At 42.8% G+C, this 20,824-nt stretch overlaps 1 protein-coding gene across 1 annotated transcript in view; it reads left to right on the forward strand.

Annotated features, from left to right (window-relative positions):
• FGGY (FGGY carbohydrate kinase domain containing) overlaps positions 1-20,824 on the forward strand; it is a 202,668-nt gene that overhangs the window by 41,398 nt on the left and 140,446 nt on the right. The window contains exon 2 of the mRNA XM_015635969.2: positions 15,782-15,879. The gene's annotated coding sequence lies outside the window, so the exon portion shown is untranslated. The remainder of the gene's footprint in view (positions 1-15,781; positions 15,880-20,824) is intronic.

A 20,824-nucleotide genomic window follows, 5' to 3' on the forward strand; every position in this document is an offset into this window, starting at 1 on the left:
GCTCATTACAGAGAACGTGCTTTGAGAAACAAGGAAACTTCAGGAGAGGGAATACTTGGGGGGAGATGGCAAATCTAGAAGTTATGGGACATCCATGGCTCTTCTCTGGTGTCCAAGATGCACTGAATTCACTGCAACCCCATCTGTGTAAAATCAACCATTTTCTCTCAAGACAGCTTTGTCTAAAAGCATTAACATGCACATTTTATACAGTGGGACCCTGTAATATTTTTAAGTCATCAAAAATCAGTCAAGGAGATGCTCCAGGCTGTTGGGCATTGGTTCTGCTCTTGCCACTCCTGTCTGAGTGATGAGAATTTTTCAGAGTAGAAGGCTTAGACTAAACACATGGTGATAGGTTTTCTTATCCTGCATTTGAAAACAAAATATTTCTGTCCTTAAAAACCCTGTTTAAGGAATGGCAACTCCAGACACTCTGTTATGCCAGTCATTGCCTTCACTTCATACTGGTGAACTTCAGCATCTTCAGTGATACAGTGCTATCACTGATCCTTCCAAGAAAGATGAGCCGAGAGATAGCCAGCCCTCGTGACTCACTGTACCACTATTTATCAAACTTAACACCCCAAAGCTGGGTTTGGTACTTCTCATACCTGTCCCATCTGTGAGAATGCACAGAGATGGACAGATGAGAAACTTGCAGTCACTTTGCAGCTGTGTTTTGTCACAGGATGAAAGTGTGCGAGATACAGATCAGATACAGCTGCTGAAAAACAAACTGAAACAAAGAGTCTCACAAAGAGAAGGGCTGCAGCCAGAGTTCATAAAAGGGCTCTATATGCTTTCCCTTGTAATAAGCCTTTATTCTCCCTGGCTGGCCCTTTTAGTAATTGTAAGAGAAAAACTGACATCTCTTTTCAATAGGAAAGAAGAACATTTATTTTATTCCTAACGGTTTTAACAAACCTCTCCATGATGAATTATATATTTATTGTAACTGCATGCTCCACAGCCACAAATTCCTGCAGTCTCTTTCGAGCTGAAAGCTCCAATGAAAGACTTCCCCAGACAAAGGCTAGAGGATTTGAGCCATGGGTTTTGTAGTTAGATTAATTCAGTTACTCTGGATTCTCTGGAGTGGAGATTTCACAGGCTGGATGAGTTAACAGTATTGTAAATGTAGTTATAAAATATTTAGAAAATAGTAATAGTGGGGCCATGTGGCTCAGCTTCCACTAGCTTCCTTCCTTGACTTTTATTTTCTCAGTCTTCCCCCAGGATATGACTTATCCTCTCTTTCAGTCTGCTTTTCTTCACATAGCACTGGAAATTACATCTAAAAATGCAGCCATGAAAGATACTGAAGATAAAGGTACATGTCCATGGAGGACAGGAGGAAAACAGGCTTCCAGCTGTGAGCAAGGAGCCTGACTCCAGCTGATCTAGTTGTGTTTTGTGCTGAGAATGAAGACCTCATAAATAAAATTTCACTGGAGAAAGACCTAACACTGTTCTGCAGCTAATGGAAACATCTTAAAAGACTCTGAATATAGGCCAAGTATGTGGGTCAGTAGAGAAACTGCTATTTATATTTGGACCTGCCTATGAATACAGTAAATTCCAGCTGTTGAAAACACCAAGAGAAGTTGCAGAAAATATTTTTATTTTTTTTTAAGGTATAAAATGCCAAAGACTTTGTCAGGTGATGTTGTTGTTAGAACTGCAACTTTCCTTTCATCCCCTGTGAATTCAGTGGGCAGCTTCTTAAAAGTTCCCTTTTGGCAAGGTTATCTTCAATCTGGTGAGTCAAAGAAATCTTCTCCTTGAGTGAAAACTGTGATGAGCCACAGCACAAAACCGAGATAGGAAATAACAGACACCAAAAGTGAATTTTGCTGTGGAGATTTAAATATTACTAGTGACTTTTGAATTCTAAGAATTATCTCTCTCTACTTGCTGGCTTGTCAAATCCACTTCTGTTTGGGAAAGTTCCCAAATGTAGGTTAGAGGATCTCAGGAATTTTCACTGAGTTTGACCGTGTGTGCTGCAGGCGAGATGTGTCCTCTGCAAACCCAGGGATTTTGAAAAGCCTGAGTTCCCTACCCACACAACACTCATTGTAAATTATTCTAGCCTTGTAAAGAACATCTGTTATGGAATTTAGGATGTGATGCATCCCTTATAAAAAGGGAAAGGGGGAAAAGGTTGCAGGAGTCACTGATGCTGTGAAAAGGGTGTTCATTATAATTTCACAATGAGTGTTTGGGGAGATTTAGGACTGAGCTCCCTTTTGGAACAGGTTCATGAGTGGGAGTTTTCTGTTGGTAGGGTGGATTTTGATTTCCATCAGAGCTGTGGGGTCTTTCTTGTTCCTTATTATAAAAATGTATCATAATGTTCTCTACCACATCCACTGATGCAGGACAAAGGCTGTTCCAGCCAAGCTGGGCTGTAAGTTTATGTGTGTTTTTTTTTTCCTCTAAGTTCTTTTATGATCCAAATCTATAAGAAAACAGCCAATGTGTAATTCTACACCCATAGAAAATGACTTTTTTTTTTCCCCATAAATGCAATTTAGACAGTAATTTGAGTTAGCAAAGTTTAGAAGGTGCAGCTGGAGAGGGAAGCAGAGTGCCCTATAGAAGGGTGTAGTTGAGTAAAAGAAAGCTTTTCCAGAGGACACAGGGGCCTGGAAGGGGAGAAATTGGATGTGAAACCTTCCAAAAAAGGCCAGAGGGCACGTTTGTTGCAGTCTTTAGCAGCCTGTGTTGCACTGGTGGCTGGAGCTCCTGCTGATGGGCCAAATTTTGCTCCCTACCTCCTGTCTCCGTGGCTGAGCTTAATATGCAGCTTACCTGTAGCTGTACAGGTGTGACCTGATGGGGAGTATGAGAGGACAACTGCAAGCAGAGTTAAATTTCTGATATTTAGATATTAGATCTATCTGGAAGCCTCAGAGATCTGTAAATAAACCCTTCCTGGGATGTTTGAAACGGAGGAAATGATGTGCAAGAGAGGTCAGGCCACCAGAGCGAGATGACAGGGTGAGAGCAAGGTCCCAGCCAGGAAGCTCCGGTCTGCTCCCGGCCTCAGTGCACCCCATATTTCATCCTGCCCCGGAAAAGTGGAAGAAATTCTTTCATAATCCCTTGTCACGGGGTTGGGCACACTGCAGGTCATGTGAACAAAGCCATTTGTTCAAGTAGCTTCATCTGAGGACTCCTCAAAAGCTGTTGAAATCTCACGGCCTCTCATTCCTCAAAGGAGTAAAGTCCTGCATCCAAACTAAACAGGGATGGCTCCTTCCCCACTGAATCTTGAGTGCTGACCAAGACCTGCCTCCCTCTTCTCAATGGGGTCTTTTGTAGCTGAGAGATTTTGCTGCTTTTTCCACAGCATCCTTTAGGCAGAATAGGCCAAGATGAACTCAAAAGTCATCCTTCGCTGCGAAAATTTTCAATTATCGCAGTTTGTCAAACATTTAAAAAGCAGAAACATCAATAATATTTGGTGTTCTGGCGGTTTGGCTGAGTCCCTCACTGCTGGTGTTGTTGTTGGTGTGTCGCTGTCAGTATTTTGTACTGAACTATCTAACAGCTGTCTTGGCTTCCTTCCCCACTAAAACAACTGCTGCTTCACAAAGAACACAGATAATTTTGTCTTCCTTGATATTAACAGATCAAGAGAGGCCTTTGCCAATAAAAACTCATCTTTTATTTTTGCAGTCTGAGAGAGATCCTTGGTAGAATTTGTTGTTCTCTTTCATTCTGTTCTCGGAGACCAGTTGGCATCTAATCTTTTCAAGCGATGCTGAGTGGGTGGGACATCCAGAAGGGGGATGAAAACTCTCACAAAAGAATCCCAAGTTAAAAGGATTTTAACCCAAAGGCAAAACAAAAAGCCCTGCACAAGGCACCAGAATGAAAGGGCTTGTTTAAAGGCAGAACAGTGACAGCACAGTGTTGGTCTGGGCTTTAAAAGTCAGTGAAATGTGAGATGCTGCCCTGGGATCAGCGTTCACCTCCTGCCACAGCCACACATTCCCTGTGTGGAAAGGGGAATGGCATCAAACAGCCAGGGGGAAGGCCTGGGGCAGGGTCTGCAGCACCCACAGCAGGACAAGCTCCTCCTGCCCTACAGAGCCTCTCTGGGTGCTGTCAGACGTCTTCACCACAGAGGTGCTCATGGAAATTTGGAAATACTGGCAATAGGTTGAAGGAAAATTTTATATTTGAGTTAATTTTGGGATCTAAAATAGAGACGGTATTTGGGGGGTTTAATGGTGTTAACAGCAAATTCTGGAGGATGAGCCCTCTGGAATGGCCATGGGGATTTCAGATGGTGAATCTCCCAGTCTTAAAGAGATGACTTGGGTCCTCTGAACAATCTGCTGAGCACCTTACAGACTCTGTTCGTGAGAGCTGCTCACTCTTCAGAGAAAAAAACTGATTTTGAGGTCAGTAAAGTGAGAATTTCAAACAAACCAGTGAAGGTTTAGAATTCCAAATTCAGGGCTTAGCCTTGCATATATTCCCATGTCTTGTCATGCATAAATACATATATAAATGCCACTGGAATATTTAACTGTGAATTTTACCTCTTGGCAGAGTTGTTCAGAGATTGTTACTTGCCAGATATCTTCTTGCAATCATGAAGGCAAAAAGGTAACACAGCAGTGAGGGGAGTCTGCTGCTTTCAGAGCAGCTAGGTAGGTAAACAGTAATGCTTCTCACTCCCACATACTATGAGTAATTTGTTTTTTAAGAACTGAAATTGACCCCAAATCACAGCATCTGTACCACACTAATACGTTGTTGAAGAAACTGAAGGTTCATCATTTGAATTTTCTATAAAATGTAATAAAATGGAATTAAGTGGGGAAAGGATCTTACGTGAAAGATGTAAGAGGTTATTTTTAAGGGATTACCAGAGGGCACCTGGACAGTATTACCTGCTGCCTTCCTGCACTGTATTACCTACTTGTATGTGCATAATAAGTTGTTTCTTTACACCTGGTGTTATTTTTGCGTGCCTGGTTAAGATGCCTGCCCGTCACATTAATGTTTATTTAATGACCAGTGCTGGGTAGCAAATGAGCAACATGCAGGTTGTGTGATGTAATCTGTGTGAGGAGCAGTGTGTGTTAACTGAGTGTGCTGGTCACCAGCAGGTCACCCCTGGCTGCAGATACCACACAAATGTTGCCCAGAGAAGCTGTGGCTGCCTCTGGATCCCTGGAAATGTTGGAGAGGCTGGACAGGGCTTGGAGCAACCTGGGATAGTGGAAGGAGCCCCTGCCCATGGAATGTGATGAGATTTGAGGTCCCTTCCCACCCAAACCAGTCTGGGATTCTGTGAATGATTATCTATAGCCATTGATGAACACTCAGAGTAGTTATTTATTTATTTTGCACCTTTCAGGGAATATAAATTCATCCCTAGCCTAATGGGCTCCTAAACCACTTAGGCACATTCAGAATATCTCCTGTGAGTCTTGGGTTAGAAACATTGACTCATGAGAGATTTTAAGGGTTGAGTGGTTTGAAACAAGCTCAAGAAATGTAAGACAAGAAAATTAAATATACTGAAACCTCTTTGTTCCAAAACCCACTAATCCAAAAGACTTGGCTGAATGGTGATGTGTTATCCCTTCTGCCTCTCCTGCCACCATGGCTGTGTTTTGTCTTAAATAAAAACTTTGACTTTAAGGAAAAATAGAAACACAAAAATAAAAGCAGCACTCTGGTATGTCTGACTACTTACTAATATTAGCAAATATAACCTTGAAATAGCATCACTGTTTCTAAATCTGACCAATGCTTGAGCCCAAAAATGCTCATATTACTGATGTCCACTGCAATTTTCTTCCCCCCAGCACTGTCAATAAGTCTTAAACCAACTTTGGAATGTACAACTTGCCTCAAACTGCTGTTAGGCAAATAAATAATTCTGTGCTGCAGGTGAGGGAAAGGAGCTGGGTTTCTGAGCACATTCTCTTGGACATTTTCCAGGCAGCAGATGTGTATATGCCCTCATTTAGCTGTTTACAGATGTTCTGCTACTGGACTTTGGGAATGCACTTTATACCTACAGGTAGAAATGTAAGGAAAATCTGGGCACTCTGGGCTGTTCTTCAGCTCATGAAGTCATCACAGACTTCAGAGCTCAGTTCCATCTCTGAAGTGGGGTTCATGGTTTCTTAGAGATGTTGGAGGTACATGGAAATTGCACCTTAGGAAATGAAACATTTCAAAGGAGCACCTTTTCAGCTGTTGAAAAAGTGAGGGACATCCTTGTAAGACGTGTTTGTACAGATTTTAAGGAAATGCTGATTTGTGTTACTTTGTCTTCAGAATGTCTTCACTCAGCCTAAGAAAACAACCTCTATTTGTTAACTTGCATACAACCATGTTTGTCCTAATTAGTATTTGTGAAGTAATTCTAGACACCCATATATAGAAAGTTATTTAGGATTTAAAAATTACTATTTTTCCTAGTGCTCTCTCTGCATCAGCTGCATAAATAGCTCCAGAACATTGCTAGTAAAATTAGAAGGGACAGGCAGAGGAGACTTGGTTGTGTCTGGCTCAGCTGTGGTTGATGTTCATGGTGGGTTCCTTGGGATGACAACGGAGTCCTGCTCCCACATTCTTCAGTGCTCCTTCAGGAACAGAATGTGCTCATTACTGTCACCTTCCACCTGCCCTGGGAGACCTCAGACCCAGGCAGAAGGGACACAAATGGTCCCTCAGTGACTCTCAGGAGCTGTAAGTCAGTCAAGGATTGCAAATAGTTGAACACGATAAGAAACGCATGTGGTGTTTACAGTTTTATGGAATGCAATATCCAAAATCTGTGATCCCATTTTTTTCTAAAACTCTGGAAATGGCAGAGCTGATGGTTTCATGAAACTACATGATTTTGGTGACACAATTGACTGTTAGACTGTTTGTAAAAAGAGCAGCAGGTAAAAGTACACTTAGTGAAAATTACTTTAAATATAAATGGCCAGTTCTCACTGCAAAAAGAGACAGCAACTGGCACTTGCACTCATCTATTGTTTCTTCCATGCAATATATAAAAATTGTGAGGTGCCTCATTTCAGCAAATGCCTCTTTCCAATTTCTTTAGCTTGCTGATTTTTTCCTGCATTGGCTTTGGAGTCTTGCATCCCTAAATGGAGCACCATGGGCAGCCATGAGTCACTGTGCAGGAACTAAATGTCAAAGTTGAACTGGAGTTTACTGCCACAGTTGGTCTGAGCAGTGTGACTGGTGTGTCATTCCCATAGCACGGATGTCTGGGAGCGCTGGGTGTCCCTCTCAAAGGAGAGTGTGATTCGACAGAGATGCCACCAAAAGCATGGCAGCCTCTGCCTTGGTGATCTTTAAAATGTACATTTGAGGGGTTCAACAGACCTTGAAAACAAATGTGGTGACACAAAATGATCTGTGGGGCAAAGTGCCCTCCAAGACAGCAGAGCAGCCGTGTCTCCAGCGTGACTCCGTGGGATCCCGAGCCTTCCACGACAGCTGAGCATGGAGAACCGAGGGCTCAGCCAGGAGGTGCCATGCAGGAGGCTCTGCTGGGCTCCCTCCTGCAGCCTTGCACTGGAACAGAATGTGAAAATTGTCTGTCTCGGGTCCTTGTCCAGCCTCTGTAGCCTCAATGGGGACAGCCAAAGGATTCTGACAGAAAACCTTCCCCCGCTCCTGTGTTAGGAAGTAACTTCAGGACACTTGTTTTGGCTCATTCCCTGCCTTAATGTCACCCCTGCCACTGTGGGCTTTCCTTCTAGCGACTCACAGCATTGAAAATAGGAGAAGATGGAGGAGTCACTGTGACTTTGCAGAGACTGGGCTCTTTCTGCTCCTGACCTGCCCAGGGAGTTCAAGGAAATTCCTTCAGTGTGCTGACTTCTTTGGCTTCTGAAATTGGGGAGAATATTTTTGAACCATTTTTTGAGATCAATGGCTGAAGCCTGTGTTTCACTATGAAGAGCAGAGGAAGTTAAAGAGGATATGTTAAGCACAGGAAGTTAAAACATGAAAATGAAAAACAAAATGCAGAAACAAAAGTTGCAAGTATTCCTTACTACTTAAACTGAGACTTCTTGGAATCAAGGATCACCCTTTCTGAGCACTGAGCATATATCAAATTATGACTGTAAGGAGTTAGTAATGGGCTAGACCACAGATTTGGGATAGGTTCTGCCACTGTGATGGGAGTTCAGCACAATTTGATTTCTTGGGGCATTAAAAGTACACAGCATCTTGCAGTTTGAATGTTAGGTTTTTCTCTTTTCTTATCTGGCTCTAAAACTTCATTCCCATTCAGTAGAACAAAAATAAATAAAAACACTTTACAAACCCCAACAACTGAAAAAAATGCCCTTTTGGTATTTTTAGGTCTTTTTATGGAACTTTGTTTATAGAATGTTATTTATAGGTATTTTTTTTATGTGCTATTTTTTTTATGTGCTCCCAGCTAACCTGCCGTGCTGGGTCTTTGCAGGAGCCTCTGCACTACCTCAACACATCCCTGGGAATGTCAGCATTCCTGTGCAGAGGTGTCACTTCAGCAAGGACACCCAGCTCAGGAGGTACATATTGTCCTACATAAAGTGCCAGTGCTGAGTCTGTTCCAGTTTTAGTAATTCTCCTTGTCTACATACAGCTTGAACATTAGAGACAAGGATTCATTGTCCTGCTCACAGTCTGTAATACTTCCTAAGGACAGGAGGGAAAAACTGGGAGCAGGGCATCGTAGAAGTCTGTCTGTGGAATGAAATTCAGAGCAAGAAGGGGAGCTGTCTGTTGTTAGAATTCCCCAAATCAAAGTGAATTAACCAAAACTTTTTAAATAGGAATGAGAAAAGGTAGGACTCATGGTGGGGAAGCGTCTCAGTAGCAAAGACTTGGAGGATGCAAACGGCAGAGATTTGGAATTCTGCAGTGTTCCAAATCTGGCATTTCCAAACAGCAATGGTGGTGGTGCTTTGTGGTGGTGGGATTGGCTGTGACCCAGTGTCCCTGGTCACTGAGAGGTGCCAGCTCACAGTCCCAGCATTGCTGAACTGCAGCAGCTGCTCTGTGGCTTTGGAGCCTGTCGGGATATTCCACTTGGCCACCAGGCTCGGAATGTCACATTGGATCTTTGGGCACTCCTGGCCTAAAAGAGCCAGACAGCCCTTCTGGGACAGAGTCCTTTCCACAGACTCAGCAGGAGCCAGCTGTCATGACACGGAAAAGGCTGGGAGAGCCAATCCTCATGGAAACAGGGCTTAGGTTCAGCTGAAGGAGGCATGTCTGAGAAGCAGCTTTTCCCAAAACTTGAGGAAAGGTCAAAGCACATGGAGCTGGCACTCTGGGACAGTCCTACTGCTCGGAACTCATGTAACCCTATCTGTACAGAGCCATTCCCAGCTTTCACCTCCTTCCCAGGAGAAACTGAAACTATTTCAACTTTGTGAAAAGGCCTGAACATCACACTTACCTTATTGTAAACCACTGACGCTTTCACCTCTGTCTCATCAGACCCCCAAAATAACTAATTTTTGTCTCCAAAGCCTTGATATCTCTCCAATCTTTACTCTTACTGCTTTTGGACCTCCAGCTCTCTTGTGAGTCACATCTGCAAATTACATGGCTCGGGTTTCAGTGGTGACCATCTCAAAGTGGCTGGTGGAAAAATTCACCATTAGTTCATGGGGTTTTATTTGGTCCATGGCATTGCTGTGGTGGGCCTTTGCCATTTCTCTTTTGGTTTTTAAAGACATTTAATTGTATGTTGACATTCAGGTCCATTGTAAGGAAAACTTTTCTCTGCCAGCCTTGGAGGCTTTATTAAGTTGTCCTTGAAACAGAAAGAGGAGTTTTAAATTCTGTGTGGGGTCTGCAGGTAACAAATAACTGGAGGAGTGTGGCAGGCGGGGCAGGGGTGACAGGCACAGACAGGGACAAGCTGTGGGAAGCACAGAGGTGCCTGCAGCTCTGCCAGGAGTTCGCAGGGACACCCAGACAAGATGCACTTGCCATGCGGAAGGTGACACAGGAAACATTACGTTTCCTGGAGCGGTGGCAGGGAATGACAAAGAGCGTCCTCTATGAGCTCAGATGTACAAAAAGGAAAGCATTTTGTCAGCTGCAGCTTCTGACAGAATGAGGATTGTGGGCTTCTGCATTCAAAACCAAATTTCCTTAAATTGGCAAGCGGCTCCTAGCGCTGCTGTGGAGAGTCCTTCCAAAGCTGGAACGAGGGAATTGACACCGTGCTGAAAACAGCAATGAAATCACTCTGCTTCCTTCCTCGAGGCAGGCTTTGTGCAGGCCCGGCGAGCCCACGGTACCAGCCCGGCGCACCATGGCCATTGACAGGCCGCGGCTCCCCGCCGCTGGTTTATGGCACACATAAGTCTGATTCTGATGTGTCATGCTGCAGGGGGAAAGAAAGTGGGACCGGGGTCATGAACAAAAAGGAATTTGCTTATCCAATTTCCGTCTCTTTCTGAGTCTGATTGGAACTCGCAGTTGTCAGGCAGCGTTTAAGTCCCGTCTTTACCGACGCCTCTTAAACTGCGGAAGGTCAAAACCAATTATTGTTTCGCCTCCGGGGACTTTCCTTCTTCAGAGGGACCTTACAGTGGATATTCTCTGAACCCTTTTCCTTCCAATTAAGGCAGCAAATTCCTCTTTTTCAGAGTTTTTCAAGGGGCGAGGGGGACAGTAATCGAGAGACTGATAGATTTATCAATAGCCTTGAAAAACAAAGCCTGTATGTCTCAGGAAGCTTGAAGCCTAATTCCTTTCAGTGACTTTTCTCACTCTGCACTTTAAATCTGTCGTTTCATTACACCGGGAATGGAAAGTCCCTAATTTTCCCAGGCTACACATTTCCTCTGTTTTTTAACCTTCAAATACCACATGGATTTATGCCTCTGAGTACCTGCTGGTTAAGTTTCTCATGTAGATAAAAATGTTGGAGTTCTGTTTATGGAAAGAATTTACAGCTTTATGGACTGGGGGCAATTGAGAGAGGCTGTATGTACATTAACAGCTATAGTCTGACTAGTCCTGAAGGAACCTTCCAGGTCTTCAGGGTCAAAAAGAAAAACATCATGAGATAGTTTTAGATTTTTTTTCCCCCCTTTCCTTTCTATTTTGGACAGCGCTACTTTAACTTTTATTGACAGTATCTCTTCTTCTGTTCCAATCCAAAATACAAAATTAATTTATGTATCACATGCTGCTGTTCTTATTCCTTTTTCCATTGGAAGGGTTAAATCTGCTGCTTCCCCTATATTTGTCATGTACCATTCGTTGTGAGAGAGGTGGTCAGCAGAGCAGACAGAAAATAATGTCTCCTGCAAGAGAAAATCCGATGTAAGGTCAGGGGAGGGAGGCTGTGTAGGAACAGTGAGTACAGGAAGCAATACTTTGGTATTGAAATTGGTACAACACATTTCAAAAACACTTTGTAATTGTTATTTGTATCAGGATGAACTGTGAAACCACAGTATAGGTGTGGGATGTAACCCCTGCTCCTCACAGGTACTTCTGGGTACTGTAATGTTTGGGTGGTGCTGGCTTGGCTGCACTGCTGCTCCTACAAAAATACTGGGTTGTGGACAGTATTGAAGGAAGTCTGTTTTTCTGGAGCTGACAGATTTAAGACCCTTGATTAAATGCATTCACAGCTTCTTTACAGAACTGCAGAGCTATCATGATGTGATTATAGGGCAGCTGTGGACTGGTGGACTCGGAACTCAGAAATTAGGAAATATGAATTGTCTTGATCTGCCAGAGTCTGTTTTGTGAGAACTTGGACTGGTCACTTAAAATATTTTGGCTACTTCTTGACAGATCTACTTTGGATGTTTACTTTTTTTGGAGGACTCAGCTCACTCCCTTGACTGTATTATCCACAGAGAGCGTGGACTGACTGGCTGAGATGCTCAGGCTTCCATCCCAGATGCCTTCATTCAATCAGATAATGGGGCTGATGAGTGCCTGTTGGCCCAGAGACTATTTGCAATTGGTTGATAAAGGCTTAATATATTCAGAATGTCTTGATCAGTCATTCCATACCGAGTTGAATAAGTTTAGGGGGTGCTGATAAATGATAATTTACTGTTCACTCTGCAACAATTTACTGTTCACTCTGCAATATGTGTGTAACAAGAGTCAGCCATGTATTAGTCCTTTCTATAACATTTATTAATAAAATTTGAATATCGAGTGTGGCTGAAATCCCCTCAGGTACGACTGAAAGCAGAGATGCAGAGCACTGTTCTCCTGTGACACTGCCCTCAGCCCTGGAATCACATCTGGACACACATCACAGCAGTGGGACCCAGAAATAACCTACTGGTTGAAAAGAACGATTCCCTTTTTACCCAGAGTAAAGAAAATCATCCAGCTCTAAGAATAACTCGCTAATCTCACCCCACCGGAGCAGCGCAGGGAGCGCAACGGAAATTTCCTTCCCAGCTGCTGGGAGAGCCTGTCCCCAAAGAGGGCTTTTCTTTTGATAAGGTGTCTCCTCTGCTGGGCTGCTGAACCAGCCTGAATCAGCACGTCACCCTGGAGTGCAGGAAGATCCCGGTCTCCGCCGCTGAGTCACATGAATAACTGGAATAGTTCTGCAAAGCAGAATTAATTCCCAGAACCTCTTCAGGCATATACCAGCAGGCACATGCTTTTGCTCCAGCGTTACTTTACAGCTCAGTGATGTAGCAGAAAGGACACTACTGATATTTTAAATTGAGATAAAGCAGTTTACCTGGTGTTAAGAGTATTAAAACTTAAAATTTTGTTGTTGACACTCTCCTGCTTCCAAGAAGATTTAGGAATAAGCCAGGACATAACAGAGCTATTAGGGTTAAGCTCAAATCAACTGTGCAATGACTCAGAGCTTGTAGTCCTTTCAAACCAAGTGCTGGGGGGAGAAGCTGCTTATTATTAACTGTTGAGTAGCTCGTGGTTTGTGCAGCCTGTTTAGCCAGCAAAGACATCTATGGAAACTCTCTGGGGGTTTTGATCTATTATACTGTGAATAAAAAGTCTGATTTACAAGAAAACCAAATCAACAGCACTGAGATTGTGGTTTAGCAAAGTCCTTAGACTGCATGCTGGAAATTTGGGCAGAGGCATGAAATTCTCTACAGAACCTTTCAGTAAATGCTGCTGGTATGCTAAAGAAATGAACTTGTCTGAAAGAGGGGAGTGAAGGAAAAAAGCTGTGTAGCAAAATTGGGATCCAGGTCTTTCTCTAAAAAGTGGACAAGGGTGGAGAGCTGAAATAGGGAAATAGGATGATAGAATCACAGGAAAGCAAGGAGAAGGTTGGTTATTGGTTAATGAAAACTGTTGAGGTGTTTTCCACTTAAGCTGTATTTTGTTATCTGAATAATAATGATAAGCTGACCAGACACACAGAGGCATTACTTGTACTTCCACCTGTTGCTCTGGAATACATCAGAAATGAATAAAGGATAACCTGTTCTGCACCCCAGCATCAATGATAACAGGAACTGATTACATGGCTTTGATTTCTGCCCTTCATTGTTATAGAATATTAAAATCAAAGTTTTTACCATTTCTCCAGAAAACCTCATGTTTTCTGAGGTTGCTCCTGACCTTTTACTTTCAACAACCATCACAAAAAAATACATGAAATGTAGACAGTCAATGCAATTGGGAAACACTACAGAGGAAGAGCTCCAAGCCCAGTGTGTAGGATCTGGATGTCTGTTCTTTATGTTTTGCCCACTGATGAGCTTGTGCCACTTCCTTGGGCTCCAGGTCAGTACCTTTCCCTGTGGCGTATCCGAAGTTCACCAAACCCAAATGTTATTTCCGACATCTGTTGCTTGTTTGGATGGCAAAATTTGTGATAACAGTCAGAAGAAAGTAAACAGTCCAGTAGCCATGGAAACCTCATATCCTTTTTTCCTGTTTCTTTTTCTGCTTTTTGCAGTGAATGAGTCGGTGCCGAATCCAGCTGGATGGCAGCCCAGGAGACGGCCATCCCCAGCTCAGCCACGGCAAGGGACAAGCCCTGTCCAAAGCCAGGAGCTTTCTCTTTGCACACTCTCACCAAAGGACTTTTTTCAGTCCTTTGTTTGGGAAGAGTAGTTCAGTGCCTCAGGATGGGTGACCATTTATTCCCTGGTCCCTCTGGCTGTGGCCAGAAGATAAAATACCCCAAACACACAGTAGTGTATCATGACTGACATCCACACAATTCAGCTCTTTCCCCCATTCCTGCATCCCAAGGAGGTGGCCTCATCCAGATGGTCTACAGGGGACAATCCTTGGACTTTGATGTATTCCAAGGCATCATCTGGGAGAGCTGGGACAGTGCCATGTCAGGGAGGGTTCTAAAAGCAACACAGCTTGAGGGATCATGGATTAAACTGTGCCCTTCTCCTTCTGGGTTTGCAGCAGAGATACAACCTCTGTGAAAGCTGTGAACAGAGTCTTTATGGTTCAGACAACAGATCTAGATAAGCAGTAAAGCTCAGTTTATGTTCCAGAATGAATCAGGACAGGTATTTATCGTGGTAAAGCCCCCAGAGTGCCATAGTTAGTGTAATGCTTTTTCTACAAAATTTTACAACCAGTTTACAGAATTCCACAGAGAAGATTGTCAAGATGCAATCTTTAATATATTCCAGTCCAAATCTCTGTGTGGCTTCTAAATATGTGCAGTAAGTGTCTCTAAATGGACTTGTCCCTGGTCACATGGGCACTGTGTCATGCCAGCATTGATATCATCATTGGATTATCCTCGTTAGCACTTTGAATCTCTGTAATGCACTTTGAAGTCTTCAGAGGAAGAGCTTCATGGGAATATTTGGAGAGCCTGATTCAGTTCTTAATTGGACTGACTCATGTTGAGTCACCAGGATATCCATTAGCTGCATCTTTAAAATCCAACATGGAGATTTTCAGTGGTCTGTGAGAGAATCAGACACCCCCAGCAGCAGCTGAGATTCCCTAGGACTGGGAAATCTGCTTACATTGTAGAAAGTGCTGATTTCTGGTGCACCAACCAGCACAGCTTTGGCTGCCAAGTCATCCCATTTCTGTGTTCTCCTGATGCCTGGATGACCAACTGCTTGCCAGGAAGCTCTTGGAAATATCTCCTCCTCCCTGGCTGCAGCATCACTGGCGTCTCTTACACACACAGAGCCCACCCACACCTCCCCCTCCTGCAGGGAGAACTGGGCTACCAGAAGCAAAGTAAGAAATGCAAGAAACATTCTCCTTTTCATTTCTAGGAAAGGCTTTTTACTCCATAAATGCTGCTTGAACAAAACAGCAAAAGGCAGTGACTAAGGCACCTGATGACTAAAATAATTCAGGTTGTGGGAAGCAGCAGGATTTGATGTTGAATACAAATCTGAGTGTGGTTCACTTCACCCAGCTCGAGCCATGTGAAGTTAAGCATTCAGCCTAAACAACCCATCCAAGTCCTGAGCTGTTGGCAGAGGGGATAAGCACCGAGAGCTGACTCATCCCCCCTCACTTTGTTCTGCTGGGCTGAAATGAGTTGTCCTTTGAAGTTGCTTCCTAATAGCACTTCCTAACACTCAGCAAAACATGTAGAGAATCTGGAAAGGGCAGTTTATTGATGTTAGACAGCTGAAGTTAGGTAAGATAAAGCTACTACTGATACACTGCCATGTCCCAAGGACCACAGGTCCATAATCACAGATTCCATGATTCCATGGAGGCCAGCAATGGTTCACTTAACCTTGTTCCAGTCTGCCCATACACTCAGAATGTCTTAGCAACGTTTTTTGTCTTTTTATAGGTGGCATTTGTAGCAGATTTTTGGCTCGTTACCACTCCTTTTGGAATAGAAAAAGAGAAGACAACTACTCCACAGACCACCTTGGGAAACTCTGTCCTGTAAGTCTCTTTCCTAGAGGAAAAAATATTTGCTTCATTCTGTAGTAACAGCAGCACAGAATGGATGGCAGAGAGAACGAGCAATTCCAACTTTTAGGATAATGAAGTAAAAAAAATTGGGCCACTCTTTAATTATATTAATAATATTGAGCCCCATTTTAATTATAAAATTAAACTTTGGCAAACTTGGCCAAACTCTTATCTGTTCTAGACCTACTTTGAGGATGCAAATCCTGGCATCATTATGGGGCTGCTGAAATTTCCATCAGGTACATTCAGTATAGGACAAGACTTGCAAACCTTTGTTTGATGCAGTAAAAAATATCCTCACAGAGTGTTTTCAAAACTGGGGGTTACGTACTAATGCCACAGCCTTATCTAGGGTGTGATTTTCCTTTTTCATTTTGATAGAGTAGAAGTCTAAAACTAAGAAAATGAGCTCTTAGGCTCACTAAAAAAAAACCTCATGAAACAATGTAAGTGATCTGTGACAACTCTCTCTGAGCAGCAGAAGGTTTGACTTGAGAATAACTGTGAACAATTAAACATTGAATATAATGAGAAGAATATTTTCTTTGTGTTTCTTACGACATTTCTTGGTTAATTATATCATGCAACTGTTGAATATGTAAAGCTTGCTGCTAAAAATGTTCCACTGCTAAAATTAATAGAAGTATGTCAGAGAAGGAGATGTGTTGTGAATAATACAAGAAATGTTACAAATAATGACGACTATGGAGCCAACGGGCCCACTCCCACAGGCAGGAATTATCGGGGATGAATAAGAATTGTGGGATGACAACTGTAGTACTTGAAATCTTTGAAAACACTTCACACACTTTCACCCTAGAGACACCTTGAGACAGCAGCAGAGGAGAGATGCAGGAGCTCATCCTGTGCTTTGTGATGACTTCAGCAGGGCTGGGATCAGGCTGTGGAGCTGGCCTGAGGCTGAGATGGGTGTCAGGGGCAGGATGAACTCAGGCTTCTGCTCTCCTGCTCTGTGCACTGTCCATGAGAGCTCAGATCACATACACTGTTATCTTGTAGCACAGGGGTGATTGTATAAATCACTCCTGCCTTCCAGCTTATTATAACACTGACAGGGAAGGTGCCACCATGCTGGTAAAGACTCTGCACATTGGAAGAAGTAGAGGCTTAAAAATGAAAGAGAAAGATCCAAATGAAAAGGCCCAAAGATGCAGAGGTGGCAGGAGAGGGGATGAGAGAAGGATGCTGAGAAATGGTGCCTGAACCAGCCAGGTGGGCAGTAACTCCTGTGCCTGGGTGAGCTTTGGGATCCAGAACTTCATGGTTGTGTCAGAGCAGACAAACAGGCAAAAGGATCAGGTAAGAGAGGTCTCATGTGCAGGAAGTGCAGTGAGGAGTTCATGTTAACAGCTGCATTTCCCTACACATGCTGTGTCCTGTCACAACCACTGCAGGATGGAGCTGTGGTGTAACAGCTCTGAGTTTGTTGAAGGAACTGGTACAGGGTGGGACTGGGGGTACTTCCAGTTAAGAGTCGCTGGGTCTGCCCCTCTGGGCAAGATCTGTGGACATTTGTTCCCTGAAATAACCCTCTTCCCTTCTTATGCTTATCTAGACCCTGTTCTTACTGACAGCAAAAGGAGTTTCCATTATATTTCTTCAGTTTTTGCTGGGTTTTCATATCTTACTCTGTTCAGATATCAGAGAAGTTCTTTTTAGGGTTTGTTTCTTAAATATTTATCAGAACTGACTTTTAGTGCCAAAACAATGTTCTTGCTCTGTGCTTCTCAGTGAGAAGGGGAAGGTAGGCTGTGAACTCCCAGCATTTCAGCAAGTTTGTGGTAACTACCTGGATGCTCATTTTCCCCTTGGAATATGGAAGTGATCTCACTTCTCTTTTCCTGAAGGCAAATTATTTTATGTCTACTGAAAACAAAAGCAAATCATTGAAGCCATTATAACAAAATCCTTCTCTTGGAAGTTCATTTCTGCCCTCATACATGGCTCCTCTTGGTGCCAGTCCAGCTGAGTGTGGAGCTGTGCTTTCAATTAGATCATGGACATAATCTGGACTAAGGAAAATAGACAATCCCCTGGGTTTTATTCAATTTTTTCTTTTACTTGGGTTATTTCAATGATCCAGTTCTGGGTGTAATTACAAATTTTGGCAAAAGTAGCTTAGAGGCAGAAGCAAAGGTTGGGGAAAGTCTTGCTGCTGTGATAAGGTATCACTGAACCCTGACAGTGTGTCCTCCCTATCCAGCAGCTGAAATGCTTCAGTTTCATCCTTTATCTTACCTTTTTTAAACTTGTTTCTGTATTCCCAGCTAAGGCTCACTGGTAGCTATTGGCTGTATCTTGGGAATCATCTGAAATTGTTTCATGGAGTAACTTCAAACCTCACTAAAGCTTTTTTGACTTGAAGACCTGAGCCTGCTTTCACTGTCAGAAATGACAGAACTCTCTGATAGTGAGGCTGCCATGAAATTGAAAAGTCACTGTAAATGCTTTAATACCAGTGGATTTAGGGATTTCCTCAAGCACTTTATAGTTATGTTCCCAGCTTTGTCTGTGTTTCACTGTCAATTGTCTACTGTTCTCCCTAATCCTCCCTGGGCTTTCTGGAGCTCTATCTTCCCTTCCTGCTGACAGATAAAAATTTATTGTTGCTACCTTCAATGTTCTTGACATACTGAAAGCTCATTCCTTGCACGTAAACATAGGAATGTTTCAGTGTTTTAGTCTTGAATTCTTTAAGATAATTAATTCAGTCTATTATTCTGTTCCCCTTAGCAACCAAACATCTGAGTTTTAATTACTCTAACCTTACTGTTTAATTAGTTAAAGCTTCCTCAGCCCTTTGAAAGTTGAAAGTGTTAATTACTTTTGCAGCATGATTATTTTATATTTCTGAACGATTTGCATCTGGACGTTTTAACCTTCAGATATTTCAATTGATGGAGCAGTGTCCCTTGTCACTTCCCTCCAGAAGCCAGAGATGTAGACAAAACCCTTTCCTTGAGTAACTTCCCTAACTTCTTCATTTGACTTCTGACAGGGAGAGGTTTAGTATCTTCTTTGCCTCAGCTTTCCCCACTTTCTGCTGTGGATCCTTTTCAGGTGGTTGCTTAAATGGATCCCCAAAAGACTTGGGAATGGTGCTGCTGATGCATTTGCCTGAGGCAGAACCCACTGCCCACAGCAGGAATGCATTCGTGATGGTTTTCATTTATGCATGGAGGGACTACAATTCCGTACACCTTGGCTGATTCTAATTACAGAATTCTATCTCCTGTCCAGGAACAGTAAATGTGGAGAAGCCCTCCTGTGCTGGGCTTTGTCAGAGGAAGGAGAGCAGGCAGTTACACATCATGAAGCTCTAAATATTCACCCTGAGGAACAAACCCCCCCTCAAAAGTCAATCTTCGTTAGGGCAACGAAAGGGATGCAGACTTATTATTCAACAGTAGTCATCAAGTGATTCTGATATCTGCTCTTGTGAATCACCGGTATTCTCCAGGACTATTACTTTTAAATGTCAGCTCTTCACATCTCTGCTTCTTATCTGCCACCTCAGCCACCACGGATTGTTTCCTAATCACCATCAGTTAACTCCTAAACCCACAAAGACACACCGCTTCAGGAAGGCTTTTCTTTCCCCCTGTGACTGATTTATGCAAAGAAAGTTGTGAGAATATTCACAAGGAAGCCCTCCTTGAACGTACTCTAAGTCTGTTGTGAACAAAGAGAATTTGGTTGAGGTAAATGTAGTTCCTGTGCAAGAGAACCTTTGTGTTACAGGTGACACCAGAGCTGCAAGAGGTGTCAATGAGAGAAATATTTGAATTTCTACTCTACACTAACTTTGAGACGTGGAGAAATTATGACAGTAATAGAAGCAGGGAGTTCTTCAGATTCAATTTTCAAGAAAGCATTAGAAATGATTTTTTTTTTTTTTCTGATATAATTCCCAGTCTTTTCCTACTCAGCTTTGATAATAAATATCCCTTGAGGACAGCAAACATGAATCTACTGAGAATCTTAGATGAGGGGTTTTAATGATTTCATTTAAAGTGCTGTTCATTCAGTTCTTGCAATCTGCCTGTCTCTTTTCTCAATTCCTTATGTTTTTACTCAAAGAATTCTCCCTTCCAATTAAGTGAATGAAGCTTAGAATTAAGTAAGGCTGTCATAGGAAGTAAAATGAATATGACTGATTTTTATACTATAAATTGGAAGCAATTACCAGTTTTCTATCTTCATTTTTGCTTGGAAAATTTACACTTAACCCAGCAATACACCTTAATGAAAGGCCTATCTATCTATCTATGTAACCTTCTCTTTCTAGCAAGAGTCCTTCTGCGGGCTATATTAAATTTACTACGGTTTCATCTCTTTGTTAATAAGCTTTTCGTATATTTTCAATTAAGTTTCTGGTCACATTACAGCACTGAGGTAAGAGCTCTGGCTGACCTTTAATAGGATATGGATAATAGAACATCTTTGGCTCATGTTCTCCTTCGGTAGCACAACCTTGCACTTCTACTGAAAACATCTCTGGAATTTGCAGACAGCTAAACGTGCTCCTTGCATGAAGAAATTCTAATCCAGACAGCAGCAAAACTGGATGGACATCCATCCACATTCCCTGAGATCAGACAGTGCTGAAACAACCCCACTTTGTCTTGGTTTTATGGCAAAAACCAGTGGGGGATCATGAATGGCCCTCTATGTAAGATAAAAATACTTTGACTGATATGTTCCATATGGCAAGTCATGTTTCTCCCCACATGAACCCACAGGGCTGTACTGTGGGGTAAAGGGTGAGAAGGACCACTTGTATCTGCATTCAGAGGTCAGTGCTCTGGTAGCTGGACAGAATAAGACTGGCAATTAATGATGTAGAATGATAAGGGATGTTTGTGCTCCCTTGAAACCATCAGGATTTCGGGGT

The sequence above is a fragment of the Parus major genome, chromosome 8 (assembly GCF_001522545.3).
Source record: "Parus major isolate Abel chromosome 8, Parus_major1.1, whole genome shotgun sequence".
Lineage (NCBI taxonomy): Eukaryota > Metazoa > Chordata > Aves > Passeriformes > Paridae > Parus > Parus major.